This window comes from Mauremys reevesii, linkage group 9, assembly GCF_016161935.1.
Source record: "Mauremys reevesii isolate NIE-2019 linkage group 9, ASM1616193v1, whole genome shotgun sequence".
In the NCBI taxonomy this organism is placed as follows: Eukaryota; Metazoa; Chordata; order Testudines; family Geoemydidae; genus Mauremys; species Mauremys reevesii.
Window position 1 is genome coordinate 79,551,669 of NC_052631.1, and position 18,979 is coordinate 79,570,647.

Genomic DNA, 18,979 nt, shown 5'->3' on the forward strand with positions numbered 1-18,979 from the left:
GTGTTATCATCTGTGATGAGGGCAATTCTTCATCTGGTCCTGTGCTACTGCCCTAGTGGCATCCAGATCTTGATCTGAATTTGGTTACTCCCCCGAGGCATATGGATATCCATATAATTCTGGACTTCGCTGGGCTTTATAACCCCTGGAGTGTGCAGGTGTCTGTGATGTAACCAGTTCCTGCCAACCACCCATTCCCTTGTTGGTTTCCCTACAGTGATCTAAACCCCTGAGCTAGCCCAGTGGGCTGTGGAGTTTAAGTCCCATTAGCCTATTCCTGAAGCCAATGATATTCAGATGCCCCTGTATCTTGCAGACCCTCTGAAGCCATCTCTGTCCTGCATTAGGGAACTAAGCTCAAAAAATAAGGGTAATGGACAGGAAATTAGAGATAAGTAGGTGGTTTGACAGGATTAGGGATAAGCAAAAGAAACATAATTATATGATAGCTGCTATCGAACAAGGGCTCATACGAAAGGGAATGTAAATGACCTAAAAACAGCACTAGACCAGATCAAACAGCTATACTTCACAGATAACAACTCAAAAACACAGGGTATAAATATTTATCACCAATGAATTCTCCAAACACTCCCTCCTCATGATCACATTAACAATAGATGGGTTTGAGGATAATACAGGCGGCTTTACAGGATTTGTTTTTTTAATGTTCATGCTTTTATACATGTACAGCTGTGTGGGTGCGAGTTTGTACTGGGGGTGGGGGTCTGTGTTTATGCATATGCATAAGAGTTTGTGTGTTCTTGCACTTCCATTTGTGGTGGGTCCCTGTGGTGAGTCTGTCATGCTCTGCTTTGGAATAGCTCTTTGGGAGCATTCTAAGGGTGCTCTGTGTACAACGGGTAAAGGCTTTTGACAAAGGATAATTCCTCTGCACCTCTGCCAGCTCGAGCAAGGAAGCGGTGAGAAAGGTGCCCTGGATTATGAAGATGGGGTTCCATGGTCAGAGATTGTATAGTTCAAATTTCCTAGCACACAGCTCTGCTGATGCTGTACTCACCTGCCATGTTGCTTGTTATTCCAGTCCTGGACTGCCAAAGACAAGAGCTCTGCCAAAGTGCCATACCCAGGGCTGGTTTTGTCCTAGGCTCCCCACACACTGCTCTGCTGATGGGCCTCAATCCTGAACTGCAGCCCTTCCTCCAGTTCCAGTCCCGTGTGTCCCACTGAGCTGTGCCCCTGCGCCTCAGACCTGGCATGCAGCAGCCCCTGCTCTGGCCACTTGAAGTTTCAAAGCCAGTCAGATAAGATAAGAAGTGACCCAAACCTCTGCTTAGAAATCAGAACTCCAGAAACTCTTTCTGAAGTTCAAATACCTAGGTTAAATTGTTCACCTCCTTATTTTCACACCACTGAGTGTGTCTGGGTTCAGAGCAGGAACAGAAAGAAAGGGCTGTTCCCATGGGACTGCTGGCGTAGGGACTGGGTGTGTCAAGGAGAGAGGAATTTTTCCGGAGCAGGTTTACAGCTGAAGTCTGGCTACAAACTGGACCATTTCTTGCTGTCATCTTGTGGGGGTCAGAGATGGGGTGAAAATGAATTAGCCAGGGGTGTGCTCCCGCTCCCATCGACGCCATTAGCAAAACTCCTTCTGCCTTCAAAGGGAGCTGGACTAGGCATTCAATGTTTGTGAAGCACTGTGAAAATATAAAGCTCCTCTGTATCTAAGTGCTAAGTATGATTATTATTGTCACCGTAACTGAACCTCAACCTCTGCTCCTCCCAGTCCGAGGGAGAACCATCCTTCATGCTCATGTCCCCTCGGAGGAGCTACCCAGCTCTCGTGCCCTCGTTCTCTTGGACAATGAAGGCCCTTCTTCCTCCAGCCGTGCAATTACCTTCCGGAGCTTGTATCTCCCCCCATCCTCCCCTCCCCCTCCCCCCAGCTTTCTCCCTTCCTCCTCTGTGTGTGTGTATATATATATATTTAACAAGAGGGAACACAAAGCCTCCATAACCTGTGCTTGCAAATTACTGCAGCCCAGGAAATGAAAGCTCCGCTGCGGTATTAATTGGAGGGCTTTTTAATTAAAATCAGCTTGTTTCCCGATCAAAGATTAAAGGAAGGAAGAAAGCTGAAAGAAAAAAAAATAATAATAAAACAATTCCCTCTCTGCCCCTCTCCAGCATTCATGAGGCGCGAGCCGAGTGCAGTGTGTCATCCTCGCTGCTTTGCTCTACTCCCTTTTGATTTTTGAAATGTCTTTTTCATCTTCTCTTTCTATCTTACTTTGGGCTCATCTGCTTTTCCATCTGGCAGGGGCCTTCAGAGCATGCGTAGTTGGGCACTCTGGGGGGAGTTCCCTTTGGCCTTTGCCATGTGGCTTGTGGGCACTCCCCACAGTAGGAGGTAGTCTTCAGCCTAACTGGTGATGCCCAGTGGGGAGCTCTCATTGCTCTGGGGATGAGCTTGTTATTTCTCAGGGTGACCCTCCTCCAAGGTCTCCAACCCCCGAGCTTCCCCGCTGTCATCTTCTCCAGTACAGTTGTTCTCAATATAAAAAGTCCATGGGAGTTGAATTTAATATTGGAAACAGTGACCCTAGGAATTCTGTCCTGGTTTGATATTCAGTTCAGTACAAACTTGTGTTTTAGAAAGAACCTAGCACAGAATTCCCAGCGCCTTGGGTTATATACCTACAGAAAGCCACAGGAACCAGGATCCCTGCTACAGAATAGAGGTGTATCGTGCCACTGCGCAAACCAAGCCTTGATTCTAACCTTGGGAGCAAACTGAGACAAATCCCAATCCTATAGTATGTGAAGTGTGGGGGTGAAGCTGAGGATTTCTTATAAACCTTTGGGGTTCCTGAGAATGGGTGAGCCAGAGCCCAGCTCTTATGAGCATCAGGGATATTATTTATGTTCATGAGATGCAGGTTGATTATGAGAAACATATCAGAGGGGTAGCCGTGTTAGTCTGGTTCTGTAGAAGCAGCAAAGAATCCTGTGGCACCTTATAGACTAGCAGACGTTTTGCAGCATGAGCTTGCATCCGAAGAAGTGGGTATTCACCCACGAAAGCTCATGCAGAAAAACGTCTGTTAGTCTATAAGGTGCCACAGGATTCTTTGCTGCTTCATGAGAAACATATTCACTTATGTTTCACAGCTATTGTCTGCAGTAGATACATATCACTTATATCAGAGCCCAAATCCTCTATCAATGTGTTTCTAATAATCAGCTGGCATCTCATTAACATAAATAACTGTCTTCTCCCATTTGGGAGAGATGCTCTGTGACTTGCTAACTGCACATTACAGAAATGCCAATTGCTTATTAGAACAATCTTTCTGCAGGTCTAACTCCCATGGAATGGAGGTGTAATAAGACATCACTTGTTACATAGTTGTTAGACCCTGGTAAATACGTTTCTAATCACCACTTAGCATTTAATTAACATGCTGAAAATATCATTTTCAGTCCAAATGAAGCCCTTATTGGAGAGCTGGAATGGGGTTGGAGGGCGGTAACACAGCTGGGTTGGGATAGGTTAGAATGAAAAATCAAAGATCCAGAACAGAAAGTATTAAAGACTAACCTAAGTGCCAAGCTTTCACCTGATCCTCAGGGTAGACGTTATCCTCATCTGCACATGCGGGGGTAGCTCTAGGAAAGATTGTGTTTGCTGTGGCTTTGCCACCTGAACATGCAGAAAAGATAAAAACTGTCCATGCAGCCCTAACTGCCAGTCGATCATGGCGTTAAACTGGGAAGTGCCTCCCAGGTCTCATCTGGTTCCTCCCATCCAGGAGTCTCTTTGCAGCATGTTCTCATTATTAATTATATGTATTCTGATAGTGCTAGGCACTGTCTGCCCACATTCAGGAAGATATAGTCCCTGCCCTACAGTCAGGAAGTTTCTAGCCAGGATTTTTTACAGTCTGGTTCTAAATGACTCAAATGAAGGGGTTTCCACCCCTTCCTTTGGGAGATTCTCCCCCAGGCAAATTGATCTCACCATCAACAAATGTTTGCTGGTGTTCAATCTATTTTTTCCTTTGCTCTGGGGGTCCAACCTAAGCAGCTCCTCTCCCGTCTCTGTGACAGTTTGAAGGGGATGCTTCTGACTGGGGTCACCTCAGAAGTGGGGACTTTTGGGGTGTCTGTCAGGGAGCTCTAGACCACACCTTGAGGAGCAGAGTTGAGTCCAGATAGAATGGGGCTAAGGAAGGCATGGTCTGTGCTGTGCAGTGCAGCAACAAGAAAGTAAGTCTATCCCGGGAATCTCCTCTGAATAAGAAGGTAAGAGCCAAATGTGGCAAGCGGCAGTATTGCCAATCATGGCCCAAAGGTCCAGCAATGCAGTGCCCTTTAGCATAGCCCGTTCCACAGGTGCAGCACAGCAGAATCCACCTACTGGCCTGTGGCCACAATACTCAGAGCCAGAGAGAGTGACATTCGCATGCTTGCAGGTGTAGATTCAAAGCTTTAATCTCCTCCTCCTCTGTGTGTTTGTCCTTTCATTTCTCAAGTGGTTCAGAGACAATCCTGGCTCAATGGCGGAATCATTAATGCAGAGCAAACAATAGGCCTCTTTAGGTTCTTTTCAGCTAATCACCATTGATCCAGGCTGACCTTTCTGTTTCTCTCCTAATCCTGAAATCTGGATTTTGATTTGCATTAAGCCACCACTGAGGGAAGGTATCAGTATAGATAAACTATCACTCCTGAGAGAGGGCCAGGTCACCCTGATCTCGCTCCAAGCACCGCAACCCATGATGGCAGCAATTGTGTTAAATACGACAACCCCACTTCCCCAAAATTCCCCCTTGAAATCATGTTAACAGGTGTGAGGCGAAGATGGGAAATCCAAGAATGGCACAGGCTTCTGTCCTTCCCTCAGGCTACCCACAGCAGAGAGACCTAGTGCAGTGTGCAGCACACTGAAGGATTATGGGAGGAGCTGGTGCCTTAGCATTCAGGGTCATCTCCAGGAGCTGGAGTAAATCAGCAGAGTTCCACTGATTTCAGTGCCAAGTTACATAGCTGAGAAGCTGTCCCTCAATTTCCTGGCCTCAGTCAGTTTTAGCAACAACGTTTTAAAACTATTTAAATGGGCAGGTTTTATATTTAATTTCCTTTTTTTTTTGTTCATCTTTGTTTTTAATAGAATTAAAGGAAACTCTGTGCTACAAAAGGCACTTGATGAGATGTCCTCCAGGATTTCATCCTCTTCAGGAAGGTACATGTGGAATGACTGCCACAGGTTTGCCATATTGTGTCCCTGCATTTGCTGCCAGCAAGTCTTTCTTTTCCTAGAACTACACTGTAGTCCAGTGGTTCTCAACCTATTGCAGGCATATGCGGCCTGCAATATGTCATGTGGGCCACATCCAATGCTACCTGTATGGCCCCAAGGATGTCACATGGGCTGCAGCTGTGTGTTGATTGGGCCGCAAGCGGAGAACCACTGCTCTAGTCTGTTCAGGAGTCTGCTGGCAATTACCTGTCAATGGGGTTTCTAAATGTGTATTATATCTGCTCAGTGAGTAAATCAGAGGGAAGCTGGGATCCCAAGAAAATGACTTCACTTTGAGTCAGTTACGGAAGCTAGAGATGGAGAAGTCTGATTGTTTCACTAGTCCCAGGCAAGTCAGGATTGTTCCCATTTAGTTAATCTAGTGCTTTGTCCAACCTAGTTTAACAGATCCCAAGTAAAAGCCACTCCATCACTTCCTTGGGGAGATTATTCCACAGACTAACACATCTCACACCTGGGGTCATTTTTAAGCTTAACTTCTTTTTTCTGTTCACTTGAATTCTGTGGAAGGAAGGGAATGGAGGGGCGTGACTGAGGGAATGTAGTGGAGAGACACCAACACCACATATTCCTTGTGCAGATGTTCAGATTGGGCCTCAGGTCAGCCCCAATGGGTTATTTTTACTGTGTGTGGGCCCTTGTTACCCAGTCACTCAGCTACAACCTTCTGGCATTCTGTGTCCCCTCCTAAACCTGGATCTCCAGCACTGGGATTGCTTTGCCTATTAACCTGAAGTAGAGCCCTGCTTTAGAGGGTCATTTGGGCTGATTGTCGTGTTAAAGGTAATGGGATCTGAAATCATGTCATTTTCAGCTAACCTGCTATCTCTAACTGTAGCTCTTTATACTCAGTTCATCCAGCCAGAGTCTGCTTTAAATCCCACTAAATTGAGTGACTCAGTAATCTCTTGTAGAGGTGAATCCTGCAGATTAACAGCTCCCTTCCCTTCCCCTAAATGAAGTGGCAGCACTTCAACTGTGCCAGTTTTGTGGGTGAGGTGTTACCGACTCGGCTGCATTTGTACCAGGAAGTTATTTCTCAGCAGGGGTGAAATGAGTTTTTTGGCTAGTGCCTTAGAGACAGGGCTCTGTATTAAAACTTTAAAAGAGGGCCGTAAAAGCACAAGCTGTTGGTGGTAAAGCGGAGGGAGGGCTATAATTATACAGCGTGCATGACAAACGCCCTGAGGTTTTCATAAGGGAGTGGGGGAGAAAATCATTTCCTTGGTCATAGTTTGAGGAGGTCAAACAAACGTGTTGGGAGTAGAAGTCAGGAAATCCAGGAGGGTGGCATTGACCTCACTACCTTGCAGTAGGCCTGGCATCATTCATGACGCTAGTCAAAGCCACTCAGGTCAAGTGAAACCTTGAAAGGCCATGTGCAGACAAGTCCAGGTTATGTCACCCTCCCATCCACCACCAGCCTCTGTGGTGACAGCTTTCTAGAAAAAGCTTTCTGTATAATGTTTTTCATGGCCATGGTTCCCTGGGGTTTCATGGGTGAGTCCCTGATTTCACAAGCCAGGACAGTCACCCATCCCTCATCGCTGAAGTATCTGATGCCTGTTCAACAAGTGGGACACTTTACCCCTACTGTTCTCTGCAGTTTATTGCTCTCTTGAGGAGAAGGGTCTTTCCTATACCAACCACCACATTCTCCCTTCAGTTCCAGCTCTGCTGCAGTGTCCATCCCTTTGGTGTAGGCATGTTTCCACCCCTCTCTTCTCTATCCATGGAGGAAGACATACTTACTCCCCACTTGCTTGCATCAGGGAATATCTACCCATTCCCGCTCTGGGCGGGGCAGTGTCTGAGCCGCACTGCTGGACCCCCATCTGCATCTCAGCCCCTTTTTCATGCGACAGTGCCTAAGCCTGTTGCAACATCTCCGAGGCCTGGTTCTGAACACAAGCTGGTGTCACCCCACAGGCTTTCCTGGGGTCACACTGGTGTGAGTGAGAGCAGAGCTAGGCCTGCAGTCTCTTTGCCGCTGCCCTGCACCTGTGCTGAGCTAGGCTTTGAGTCTGGTCTCAGTGAAGAGAGCTGGCAGGCTGACATGCTCAGACAGCAAGCCAGCTGGGACTAAAAAAAACCCCTTCCACCAGCCAGCCTGGTGCCAAAACAAGCCCGTTCAGCTCTGGTTTAAAGGCTGAGAAGTGAGCTATTCATCTGACACGCTACTACTGGGACTTGGGGTCCCTGGCATAGGGCTCCATGCCCCCTCCCCAGCTACCACATGAGGCAATGTGTGCAGTGCCAGCCCCTCCCCCCCACACTCACACCAAGCCCTCCCTGCACAGGCCTGAAGAGAAGGTGGCATAATGATCTTAATTAATTGACCTAATTAAGATCCCAGCTGGTAGGAAGCTGGATTTCATGACAGCTGGTCTCACTGCGAGGGAGGCAATAAAAACATCAATAACTGTGAGGGGTGGGAAGTGAGCGACTGAGAGTTCAGACGGCAGAGCAGCAAACGGGGCCATTTAGGCAATTAGATGGTGGCAATGACTTTCCCAATTGTCATTTCCATCCAGGCAAGCGCAAGGCGCCTGCTTCCTCTCCCCGCCCCCCACTTTGCTTGGGTTTGCTTAAGCCCGGCTAGAGTGACCAGATGTCCTGATTTTATAGGGACAGTCCCGATTTTGGGATCTTTTTCTTATATAGGTTCCTATTACCCCCCACCCCCGTCCCGATTTTTCACACTTGCTGTCTGGTCACCCTAAGCCCGGCCCTGGCTCTGGCCAGGCAGCAGAGGAGGTGATTTTCCTTCCCTGCGCTACGCAATCCTTGATTGCAAAGCTCTTGGCTCCCGCTCGCCCAGGTTGCTGCTAGTCTTCTCAGTCCCATTTGGGCACCCATATGCCTACTGCCTCTGCCAAAGCCTCCCCCACCTCTGAGCACAGCACCCATCTGTTCCCCAGCTCCTGCCTGCATCCCCCCTCCAATGCCTAGCATCAGTGGCCCATATGCACAGCTCTGGCCAGGGGTGGGTTGTGGGATTTTTTTATTTTGTGTTCTCTTATCTGAATCGCTCCCCATATGTTTTTCCCACTTCCCGGGTCTGAAATTTTTACAGCAATCTGGTTTTATTGGTTTTGCACAGCCCATGTTGGTGGGCGAAGCTAAAATGAGCGGCTTTAACAGGCGCAATATGCCAGCAAACGGATGCCTGGCACTAGACTTCTCTAGAGTGGAAGGACAGCTGCTTTCTCGAGTCAGTGGCTGGAGATTGATTTTTAACTTAGTCCCTGATAGACTCATCTCTCATTTCCCCCTTTCTCAAACACCCCTGGTAATCAGTCGCTCGCTGTCTTGGGCACTGGTTTAATAATCAGAAGGGGAAGGCGGCTGTTTAGTGTTTGAACGCTGCATCTGAAGTTTATATGGTGGAGGTGCTGGTGGGCTCCCGCAGTGCAACTGCCAGTGCCCAAGATCAGGTCTTTGTTGAGCAAGATGTGGTTGGAGCGAGAGGGGGAAATGGAAGAGGGACCTATGGAGGGTGATTTGATTTATGTGTTCCAACCACTAGGAAGTGCTCTGTGTGATTTTCTCATGAGCTGTGTGGCACTTCCTGAATTTGGCAGGGCTGGTAACACCACAAGGAGAATTGGTATTTACTGTGCAGGACAAAACCACAAAATATAAAAGGGCAGGGGATTTAGGGCCAATTTTTTTTTAAATTATTACACAGGCTCATATATCCTCTGCCTCCTCCTCACAACACAGCCTAGTAGCGGGATTTAATGCTGGATTCTGAAATGGACAACAAACCATTGAACAATAATAACATAATAAGGAGACATTTAATTGAATACAGAAAGTGCCTCTTTTCAAGCCAAAACACATGGGGTGCCACCCAGACATTGAAATCACAAACATAATCTATATCTATAAACAGCAATTATTCAACCATAATAAAATGCAGGCTAAAAGCTAAATCAAATATTAAAAATACTTGCAAAGCTGCTATTAAAACTGTTTTTCTCTCTGTTCATATCTCGGAATGAGCAGTGAGAGAGAGGGGGGATGTCTGTATGAATGAATGTGTGAGACAGTATGAGGTGTATGTGTGTTTAGTCCTATAGAAATGCTGACTATTCTTAAAGTACGAAACATTTCCAGCGGAGTAGTATTTGGTATTGCTTGTTTAGAAATGGGTCTGGTGGTCTGCCAGACATTCCAGACCTGGGAAGTAACCCTGGCAAGAGAAGTGGGCGCTGAGCCACTCACCTATGGAGTGATGGCAGAACCCCTAAAGGATAGGATGATGCGTCGCTAGGTGTTAATGAGCAGAGCTGGGCAAAACATTTTTTTCACTGATAAATGAGGATTTGGGTTGACTGAACCATTTCACAAATACCTGTTGATTCTGACAAATTGTTCTGGTTGAAATGAAAAAAGAAAACAATTCAGAAACATTGAAACAAACTGTTTTGACATTTCCAACATAAAACGTTTGGATTTTTCAGGCTAAATTCAAAATAGGATTTCTAAACTGAGGAGGAGCTGGAGATAGCCGCCTCCCACCTAACCTTTAGTCCAGTGACTAGGGATGTGAGAGACCTGCCCTAAGTCCCTGAGCTAGGCAGGGGAATTAAACCTGGGTCTCCCGCATCCCAAGTTAGTGCTCATGGTTTGGTGAATGTAGCTCTTCCTTTCCCTTTTGTTCCAGGTCAAACAAAACAGTTTGAACTGAAATGAATTTTTTCTGATTTTCAGACTTTGTTTCAGCCTGAACCGAAGATATTAGATATTTTAGATATTTTTGGAACTCCTAGCAAACTGAAACATCAGTTATCCATGCAGTTCTACTAGCGAGGTATGAGCGCCCACATCTTCCAGCGCATGTAACAAAGTCTGGAGCTGTCTCAGCTGCCGTGACAAATCTCACTTCTGTGCCACTTTCAAACCCAGCTTTCTTGTTGTGCAGCTGAAGGATACATTGGAAATAAATAAATGAGCAGACACGAGCGAGCCAAGAGGGACAGCCTTTTGTACATCTGTCTGCAGCTTTCTGCTGATGGAATTAACTGGAGTGGAGTTTTATCAGATTTTAATAACTGGTCGAGAGAGATCTGGAGTGTTCGCTCTGTGAAGGGCTTTTGTGAGGCCAGCTGGGGAATAAATATCCAAGATAACAGTGGTGTCTCCCTTTCAGGCTTATCATTATGGATCTCGTCCTTTTCTGCTTCAATATTAAGAGGAAAACATCACACCCTTCACAGCAGCTGTTGTGGGGGGTGTGGGTTTTTTTGTTGTTGGTTTTTTTTCCCCCCTTCTCTTCAACTTTGCTTTGCATTTAGCCAGGCAGTGGGGAACTTCTCAAGGTTTGGCAGGTCAATTCAGATAAACATATTGCCCTCCTCAGTCAGGGAGCTCTCAGACCAGGGTTTCTCCTGAGCGGTCCAGTGCTCCCTGGATTTGGCGGAGCTGGGAATACCATGGGAAGAATCTCTCTGGTGATACTCTGAGACTTTCTGCTCTCTACAGAACCCACAAGGGCAGAGAATTTAGGGACAAGTTTTGGATTGATTTTATTTTTCCAGTTAGGTTGACGTACTCATTGTCCAATCTTCTCTGATGGACACAAAGGTGCCTAACAACATGGTGTCCAACGAACACACAGGGGAGCAGCATAAGGGTGACATAAGCAATGGTCAGATGGCGTTTCTGTGCTGCTGTCTGTAAGTTTTTATTTCTTGCATCATTCACCTTGCACTGGAGTGGGTCCAGCATCCTCACTCCTCCTTCATCTTCTGCACTGTAGTGCTCCAGGCCTGGGTTCTTTCCCTCAGTCCTATCCCTAACTGACTCCCTGACAGACTGCCCTGCCCTGGGTCCTGCTATTATGAGCCTGGAAGATCCCCACTCCCTCCAGTGGACTTTTTTTCCTAACAGGTGACAAAAATCTGTGTGGCAGAAAATGTATTTAAAAATAAATGAAGGTATACCTTTTCCCAACAGTAAAAAACCTCAAATAAACACCGCCTCCTCTTTTCTTCCCCCCACCCCCAAGCCTGGGACACTGGGGACACTCTGTCTGTGTCTCTCAGTGCACTGTGCCTCATTATTAAAGCTGACGGCCTGGGAAGGCCTTTGAAATTGATCAATGATGCGCTTTTCAGGCGACCGACACAGGATGCAAGTCCAACTCCCATCCCCAGGGTCACTGTCAATTTCCTGTCACCGTGGCAACTTGAAATGTACAGATATCCAGGTTACCCATCCTCAGAAGACAATACGTGCAAATCTGGGAGCAGAGGAGAGAGACGGCAGCAAAGGCTTAAAGCGGGCAAACAGCCAAACAACAGCATTCTCCCCCTTTCAGAGAAAAGGAAAAGAAGGTGCAGAATAAGGGGCAGGAGGAATTGGGGAGGGATACTGCCATTTTCACCATCAGCTGGAACCGAGTGTCAGGTTTGTCAGCAGCAAAACCAAGCCTCTGAGATTGTAGAGAGCAGAAAACAAAGGACGGGGAGCGGGAGGAACTTGCATCTCGATAAACACAAGGTTGAAAAGGCGATAGGTCGAGGGATTCGGGCAATAAGAACTTTCTCAAACCATAAATTTTAAATAGCAGCACTGGAGCCAGGAAACCTGAACTGGGTCTCTGAGATATATTATCTGAGGAGCAGACAAGGTCAGCACTCAGACTCCTGCTGACGTTCCCACCTTGTCTTCATTAACACTGTGCCCCACGCTCGCGCATACATATGGACATGCACACACGGGCATAGCAAGCTTCCGGAAACCAGAATGCAGCTACTTGAACAGGGTTGGTGCCATTCTTGTGTGCATGCTGCCTGGAATGATAGTTCCTTTCTGGGGCTGGGGGAGTGATGAAGTGTCACCTGAGATTCTTAGATCTTTCTATGCTGTAGCAGTCTGAAGCTATGCCTTAGATTCCCCTCTGTACAATGGAAGGATAATTATTGGGACTCACCTCCAGGGACACTGTGAAGATCAATCAGTTAATTTTTATACAATGCTTTGAAGATGGAAATCACTAATAATTAATGATCTATTATTTCTTGATTAAAACAACAAGGAGTCTGGTGGCACCTTAAAGACTAACAGATTTATTTGGGCATAAGCTTTTGTGGGTAAAAAAACCACTTCTTCAAATGCATGGTTTTTCACCCACAAAAACTTATGCCCATAGTCTTTAAAGTGCCACCCGACTCCTTGTTGTTTTTGTGGATACAGACTAACATGGCTACCCCCTGATATTTCTTTATTACGATCACTAGAAAGGCCAATGGTCACCTGCATGCTCTTTGCATGAACTGGTAAAATGGTTCTTAATCCACGAGGTCCACAAAGTAAAAGGAAAGGTCCCCCCCTCCCACTAGCAATGACATTTGCTAGTCCAGAGGAGCCCGAGGAGTGGGGGAGCAAGGAGCGTTGCAGGTCAGGACTGAGAGGTGCATCATCCGAGCCAGGATTGGATGAAAGGCAGGATTGGATTATGGGGGTGCTACACATCAGGACAGAATTGGATTGGGGGAGCTGTATGTAGGGAAACCAGGAGATAATAGATTCACCAATTTTAAGACCAGAAGAGATCATTGTGATCATCTAGTCTGACTTCCCACAGAACACAGGCCATAGGACTTCCCCAGAATAATTTCTGTGGCTGAAGTAGAATATATCTTTAGCACAAGAGGATGCAGGCCAGGTTGAGGGTTCATCAGTAGAGCTGTGTCAGGGCCCAGCAATGAAATAGCAAGGTGATGGCTGAACCCAACCTTAGTTTGAACCCAGGTGTTTTGGCTTGGAGCTTGTGTGCCCAGTCCCAGTGGGTAGGCTGTGAAGGAAAGGTGCATCTCTCCATTGACTGTTTTACTGCCGTGCATCAGGAAATGAGGTCATTTCCCAGGCCTGGTCTACACTACGCGTTTAAACCGGTTTTAGGAGCGTAAAACCGATTTAACGCCACAACCGTCCACACTAGGAGGCACCTTATATCGATTTTAATGGCTCTTTAAACCGGTTTCTGTACTCCTCCCTAACGAGAGGAGTAACGCTAGTATCGATATTACCATATCGGATTAGGGTTAGTGTGGACGCTGATCGACGGTATTGGCCTCCGGGCGGTATCCCACAGTGCACCAGTGACCGCTCTGGACAGCATTCTGAACTCGGATGCAGTGGCCAGGTAGACAGGAAAAGCCCCGCGAACTTTTGAATATTTCCTGTTTACCCAGCGTGGAGCTCTGATCAGCACGGGTGGTGATGTAGTTAATCAGTGATCGCTGTAAGGGCAGGCAAATCTGTTCTATCAGCGCTCCGTTACAGAAGACGACATTCAAAATCATTTTTTAAATATCTCCAGACAGATGCCATAGCAGGACTCAGCACACTGCTGCGTGACAAGCGTAACGGAAAGCCAAAGAATCAAATGGACGCCATGGACTGGAGGACTCAAGCTATCCCACAGTTCCTGCAGTCTCTGAAAAGCATTTGCATTCTTGGCTGAGCTCCAAATGCTTCTAGGGTCAAAACAGTGTCTGCAGTGGGTCAGGGCATAGCTCGCAATTTACGCACCCCCACCCACCCCCAGAAGTGAAAGGGAAAACAATCCTCTCTTGACTCTTTTACATGTCACCCTATCTTTAATGAATGCTGCAGATAGACGCGATGGTGCAGCACTCAACACCAACATCCTTGCTCCCCCCACGCTATGGCTGACTGATGGTACAATACGACTGGTATCCGTCCTCGTCATCAGCCTATTGGCACATGGGGCAGTGCAAAAGGACTGGTAACCATGATGACCAGCATCTGTTAGGTCGATCAAGGGCGCCTGGTCCTAATTTTTCATGGTAGATGGTGCAATATGGCTGATAACCATCATCGTCATAGAAACAGGGGGCTGAGCTCCATCAGCCCCCACCCTTCATGTGTAAAGAAAAGATTCAAGTGCCCCTGAACTAGCAGAGGGATGCTGGGCTCCTCTCCTACACACTCCTTACTGTCCTGTCTGGACTATCATAGCAGCTGGAGGCTGCCTTCCACTCATATCTCACTAACAAATCACTGTGTCTTATTCCTGCATTCTTTATTACTTCATCACACAAGTGGGGGGACAATGCTACGGTAGCCCAGGAAGGCTGAGGGAAGAACGGAATCAACAGGTGGGGTTGTTGCAGGAGCACCCCCTGTGAATAGAATACAGCTCATCATTTCTGCAGGATCTGACACAGAGCAGCTGTGCTCTTTGGTTCTATGATACAGTGGTTCTCTAGTACACTTGCCCATATTCTAGGCAGGACCGATTCTATTTTTAGATACCAAAAAGGAGGGATTGACTCAGGGAGTCATTCCCATTGAATTTTGCACCCTGGCTAAGAGCAGCCAGGGGCACTTATGACAGCAGCAAATGGAACAGTGCAAAAGGACTGGTAGCCACAATCATCTTATTACCAATTTATGGTATGGTAGATGGTACAATATGGCTGATAACCATCCCTGCTATCATGCAAAAGCAAAAGCATGCTGCTGTGTAGCTGAATCATATGTGAGGGAAACCAGGACATAATAGATTCACCAAAAGGCTAAAACAGATCATTGTGATCATGCTATGGCTCTTCCAGGGCAATCCAGAACAAAGGCATGAAATGACTTCCCCAGAATAATTTCTGTGGCTGAAGTAGAATATATCTTTAGCACAAGAGGATGCAGGCCAGGTTGAGGGTTCATCAGTAGAGCTGTGTCAGGGCCCAGCAATGAAATAGCAAGGTGATGGCTGAACCCAACCTTAGTTTGAACCCAGGTGTTTTGGCTTGGAGCTTGTGTGCCCAGTCCCAGTGGGTAGGCTGTGAAGGAAAGGTGCATCTCTCCATTTTATAAAATCTGTTTTACAAAACCGGTTTATGCAAATTCGGAATAGTCCCGTAGTGTAGACGTACCCCCACTTTCCAACATTCCTTCAGGGGAAAGTGACGTTATTGTTGTTAATTGTTGTAGTGTTGGTAACACAGTAGCAACTAGATGTCCCAGGCCTTCAGTACGCTAGGCACTGTACAAACACATGGTGAGACTGCCCCTCCGCAAAGAGCTTCTCTGCCTAAACAGACAAAGGGGAACAGGAGAAACGGGTATACATGAGCAAGTGACTTGCCCAATGTTCAACAACAGCTCCCCAGGTCTCCTGACTCCTGAGCCAGTGCTCTATTTCCTGTGCCTGGATACAAGTCAGCGCTGTCATTTGTTTAATGCCCTCAGAATGCTTTGTAGGGAATACTATGTTGAGAAAAATAAGGTCTCTGCCCGTTGGCACTTGCAGCTGAATTGAGACAGATGATGCTGTACAGGAATATAAGACACTTACTGGGCAAATGAAGGTTCATTCTCAAAATTATTGGTCTTTAAAAAAAGCTGGTTAGATGAGTTCTGTGGTGGGCAATCACCATGGAAGGTACCAACGTTGCCATGTACAAATGACACCACATCCCTCTTAGAATGACAAGCGGTTAAACCACCTCTCAGGGACCCCACAAGGAATGAATTACACTAGCACAGCTTTACTAGAGCAGCAGAGCTCTGGTGAGTGACTGACAGATGGTCTTTTCTGTCTCCCAGTCTGAGGGATTTGGCCTGTAGATCTGGGCTGGGCTGGGAAACACAGAGTGTTGCTCTTTAATTGCACGGTGCATAAAGCCTCTCCTGGTTTCTTTGCTCAGAAGTGGGCTAAGCTGTTCCTTGTGACCTCTCTGTGGCTTGGGTGCCCCTCTCTCCACTAACCTGTTGGACTGATAGCGCTGGGCAGCCTTGAATTCACATCCTAAGAGCTGGCGTGAGAAAAGAGACACATAACGGGATGTGCACGTATATATTTGTTAGTGTGTGAGTGGAAGGAGAGGTGGCTTTAGTGGAGAGGTGGCTTTTTCTATTGTCTGGAAGAGTGAGTTCTTGTAGAGAGAGGTGGCTCAGTGGTTGAAGACATGCCTGGGAATCAGGAAGCCCTGAATTTTAATGCCAGCTTGCTGATTGTGTTTGTGACCTTGGGTCAGACACGTTGCTTCCCTGCCTCATTTTCCCCAGCCATAACAATGGGGAGGATACTTACCTGCTCCATGGGCTGCTGTGAAGGTTCATTAAATAAAATAGAAAGCAGCGCATAAGAGCTAAGTAGAGCTGGGGAATCACCTCTAAAAGGGCTCTGTGAACGTTGCCTGCAAATTGTGTTTTGTGTCACTTTTGAGCTCACTTTCCAGAAATACTCTAGCAAACATGTTCACTGGCAGGAATGTCTACGGAAACAGCACATTTAAAGAGCGATCTGGCCCAGGAACTATTTATTGGAAATATTTGATGAATAATTTAGAATAACAATTACAGTCAAGAAAATTGTAAGTAGTTCCTGGGCAATTCATGAACAGGAAGAGAGGTTAAAGTTGTCTGATAAATGATTTGCTACCAATTAGCCAAACATTTCTAGTGCTGACCAGTATTACTTAGAAGGAGGGACAGCTGTATTTATTAATTGATTACTATTTATTAGTGATAATATTCTCAATGATGTAAAGGTACAATTATGATTGTCCCTGTCCCAAAGGCTTTTTATATAATCTAAAGTCAGACACAAATAAGGCAGGTTGCACTGTGACACCCAGAGGAAGGGTTAGCCCACAATGGTTTGGGGGTGGGTTTTGAGAATCTCCGTTCATTCTTCTCTTTTACTCCCCTGTCAGTTACAATGTGGGGGAAAAGGAAGCTGACTACCACTGCTGGGAGGTCAGGGGCAGGATGTCTCACAGGAGAAGTGGATCGTTAGTAGGGATGCAAATGGAAAAGGCTGGGACTTGGCAGACTGGGTTTGAGAAGCCATTCATGGGGGCAGCATGGTAGATGGTGGAAAGATGGGGATGGAAGAAGGAGACCAAAGAGGCAGTGAGGCCATCACTGGTAAGATAAGAAGCTAGAGTCAGGAGGAGACATGCAAGAACTGAAGGGGTTAGATCCCAGCACGCTCCCTATCCTTCTATCACTAGCTGTTTTCATTTCTAGGGCTCCCATCCCCTTGGCATCCCAGTGTCATCCCATCACTTACAGTCAGACCAGTAACAATGCTTCAAGAGGAAGGCCAATTCCAAGTCATCTCCTCCATCTCCCATACTCTTAAGGGACTTACAGAGAGGGAGTTGCCTCTATAAGCATCAGAGAATGGCACCAACATAGGGGAAGGTCTGAGAAACAGAAATTAGAGCATTTTACTGGTGGACATTCATAACAGGAACTCTGAATAGGAATATCAGCCAATCAGTGGGATATTTCCCCATCCATTTCACAGCTAAGAATCCTCCTGCTGTGTAAAGAGTCCCACTCTCCCACTGTCTGTACTTCCCCAGGGTTTTTGTGTTTCCGCATGGGAGATGACATTGTGATATTTTCCTCCCTGCTCTTGGGCCTGAACAGGGAGCAGCCTTCTCACTAGTGTCTTAGGAGGTGTGAGCACAAAACCAGCCCTCCCAACCACAAACCTGTAATCATCCCTGAGAGCAGCACCCGAGTCCTCAGGGGGGTTTACAGCAAAGCTGCACATTATGATGTTTCTAGAGAAAAGCTTTGGAACCAGGACAAGGATACCACCAGTCGGGGCATCTGGGCTCCTGCTGAGGGCACTGGGATGGGAGTCATCAGGGCAAATTCTCTGGGATTTCTGCTCTTTCTCCAGGCAGTTCACAAATGTCTGGCAGATTCAGCGTGGCTGGTCATGGAAATATTCCCCACCACTACCCACATATTCCAATCAGCTTTGTCCAAGCTAAGCAAAGAAGGAAGTTGAGCAGCACCCCATGTCTTGTTCCTTGGAATCCAATATGCTCCTAATTTCAGTAGGTTTGGCAGTTATTCAGTCCTGGGCAAGGGGGATGGAGACAAAAGTCAGGAGAGCATAAACCAGAGCGGTAGTGGTTTCTGTGCATACAGCAATATTCATATGTATGACTGAGTGTGTGTAGGGTGAGACTGTGTGTGTTCGTTACCCATGTCCGTCTGGATGTGGGGCTGAGGGGTTGGCAAGGTTTGGATCGAGAATGCCATCCAGATGTGCACTACGCTGCAAACCGAACACACAAGGCAAAGTGCAAGTGCCAGGAGAGGCCTGTCCCGGTTCTGTCTCCCCTCTCAGTATATAAAACAGCCTTTCTCAGAGCAGCCACCTTGCCCATCTGCTCTGCAGTTGTGGCCTACGGTGCATTCCAATGAGCTTTCTGTTTCCTACCTCTCCAGCTCTAATGGGAGGATGATGGCCCTCATGCAGCCCTCACGTAGAAGGGGAACATGCCTGGCATATGCCGTGGTGAAGGCCCAAAAATGTGATGGTTTAACAGCTTTTGAGAGATGTTTGTTCATGGTTTCCATCCTCAGGGGAGTTTTCCTTTTAACTCCCCTAGTAAACAGAATGTGTCTATATGTTAAAGATGGATGCCTGCACAAATAAATCTCTGCCAGATGTCTTTGTCCCAATTAAGGCAGAAGAAAAGGGAGAGAAAAAGCAAGTAATTAGCTGGGAATGCAGGAGGTACAGTAGTGCATGGAGCATTACCTCCTCCATAGATGTAATGAGACTCATCATTGGAGATCTGGACTTCAGTGACCTTCCATTTTACCCTTCCCATTGCAAGCTCAGCTGGGCAGTCAGGATTATTCCATACATGTTGTGCCAAAAAGAAGGCATGGCAACAAGAG

The 18,979-nt window shown here is 46.8% G+C and overlaps 1 long non-coding RNA gene across 1 annotated transcript in view; it reads left to right on the top strand.

Annotated features, from left to right (window-relative positions):
- LOC120371473 overlaps window positions 1–18,979 on the top strand; it is a 79,697-nt gene that overhangs the window by 42,690 nt on the left and 18,028 nt on the right. The window contains exon 2 of the long non-coding RNA XR_005584386.1: window positions 5,135–5,206. This is a non-coding gene — a long non-coding RNA (uncharacterized LOC120371473). The remainder of the gene's footprint in view (window positions 1–5,134; window positions 5,207–18,979) is intronic.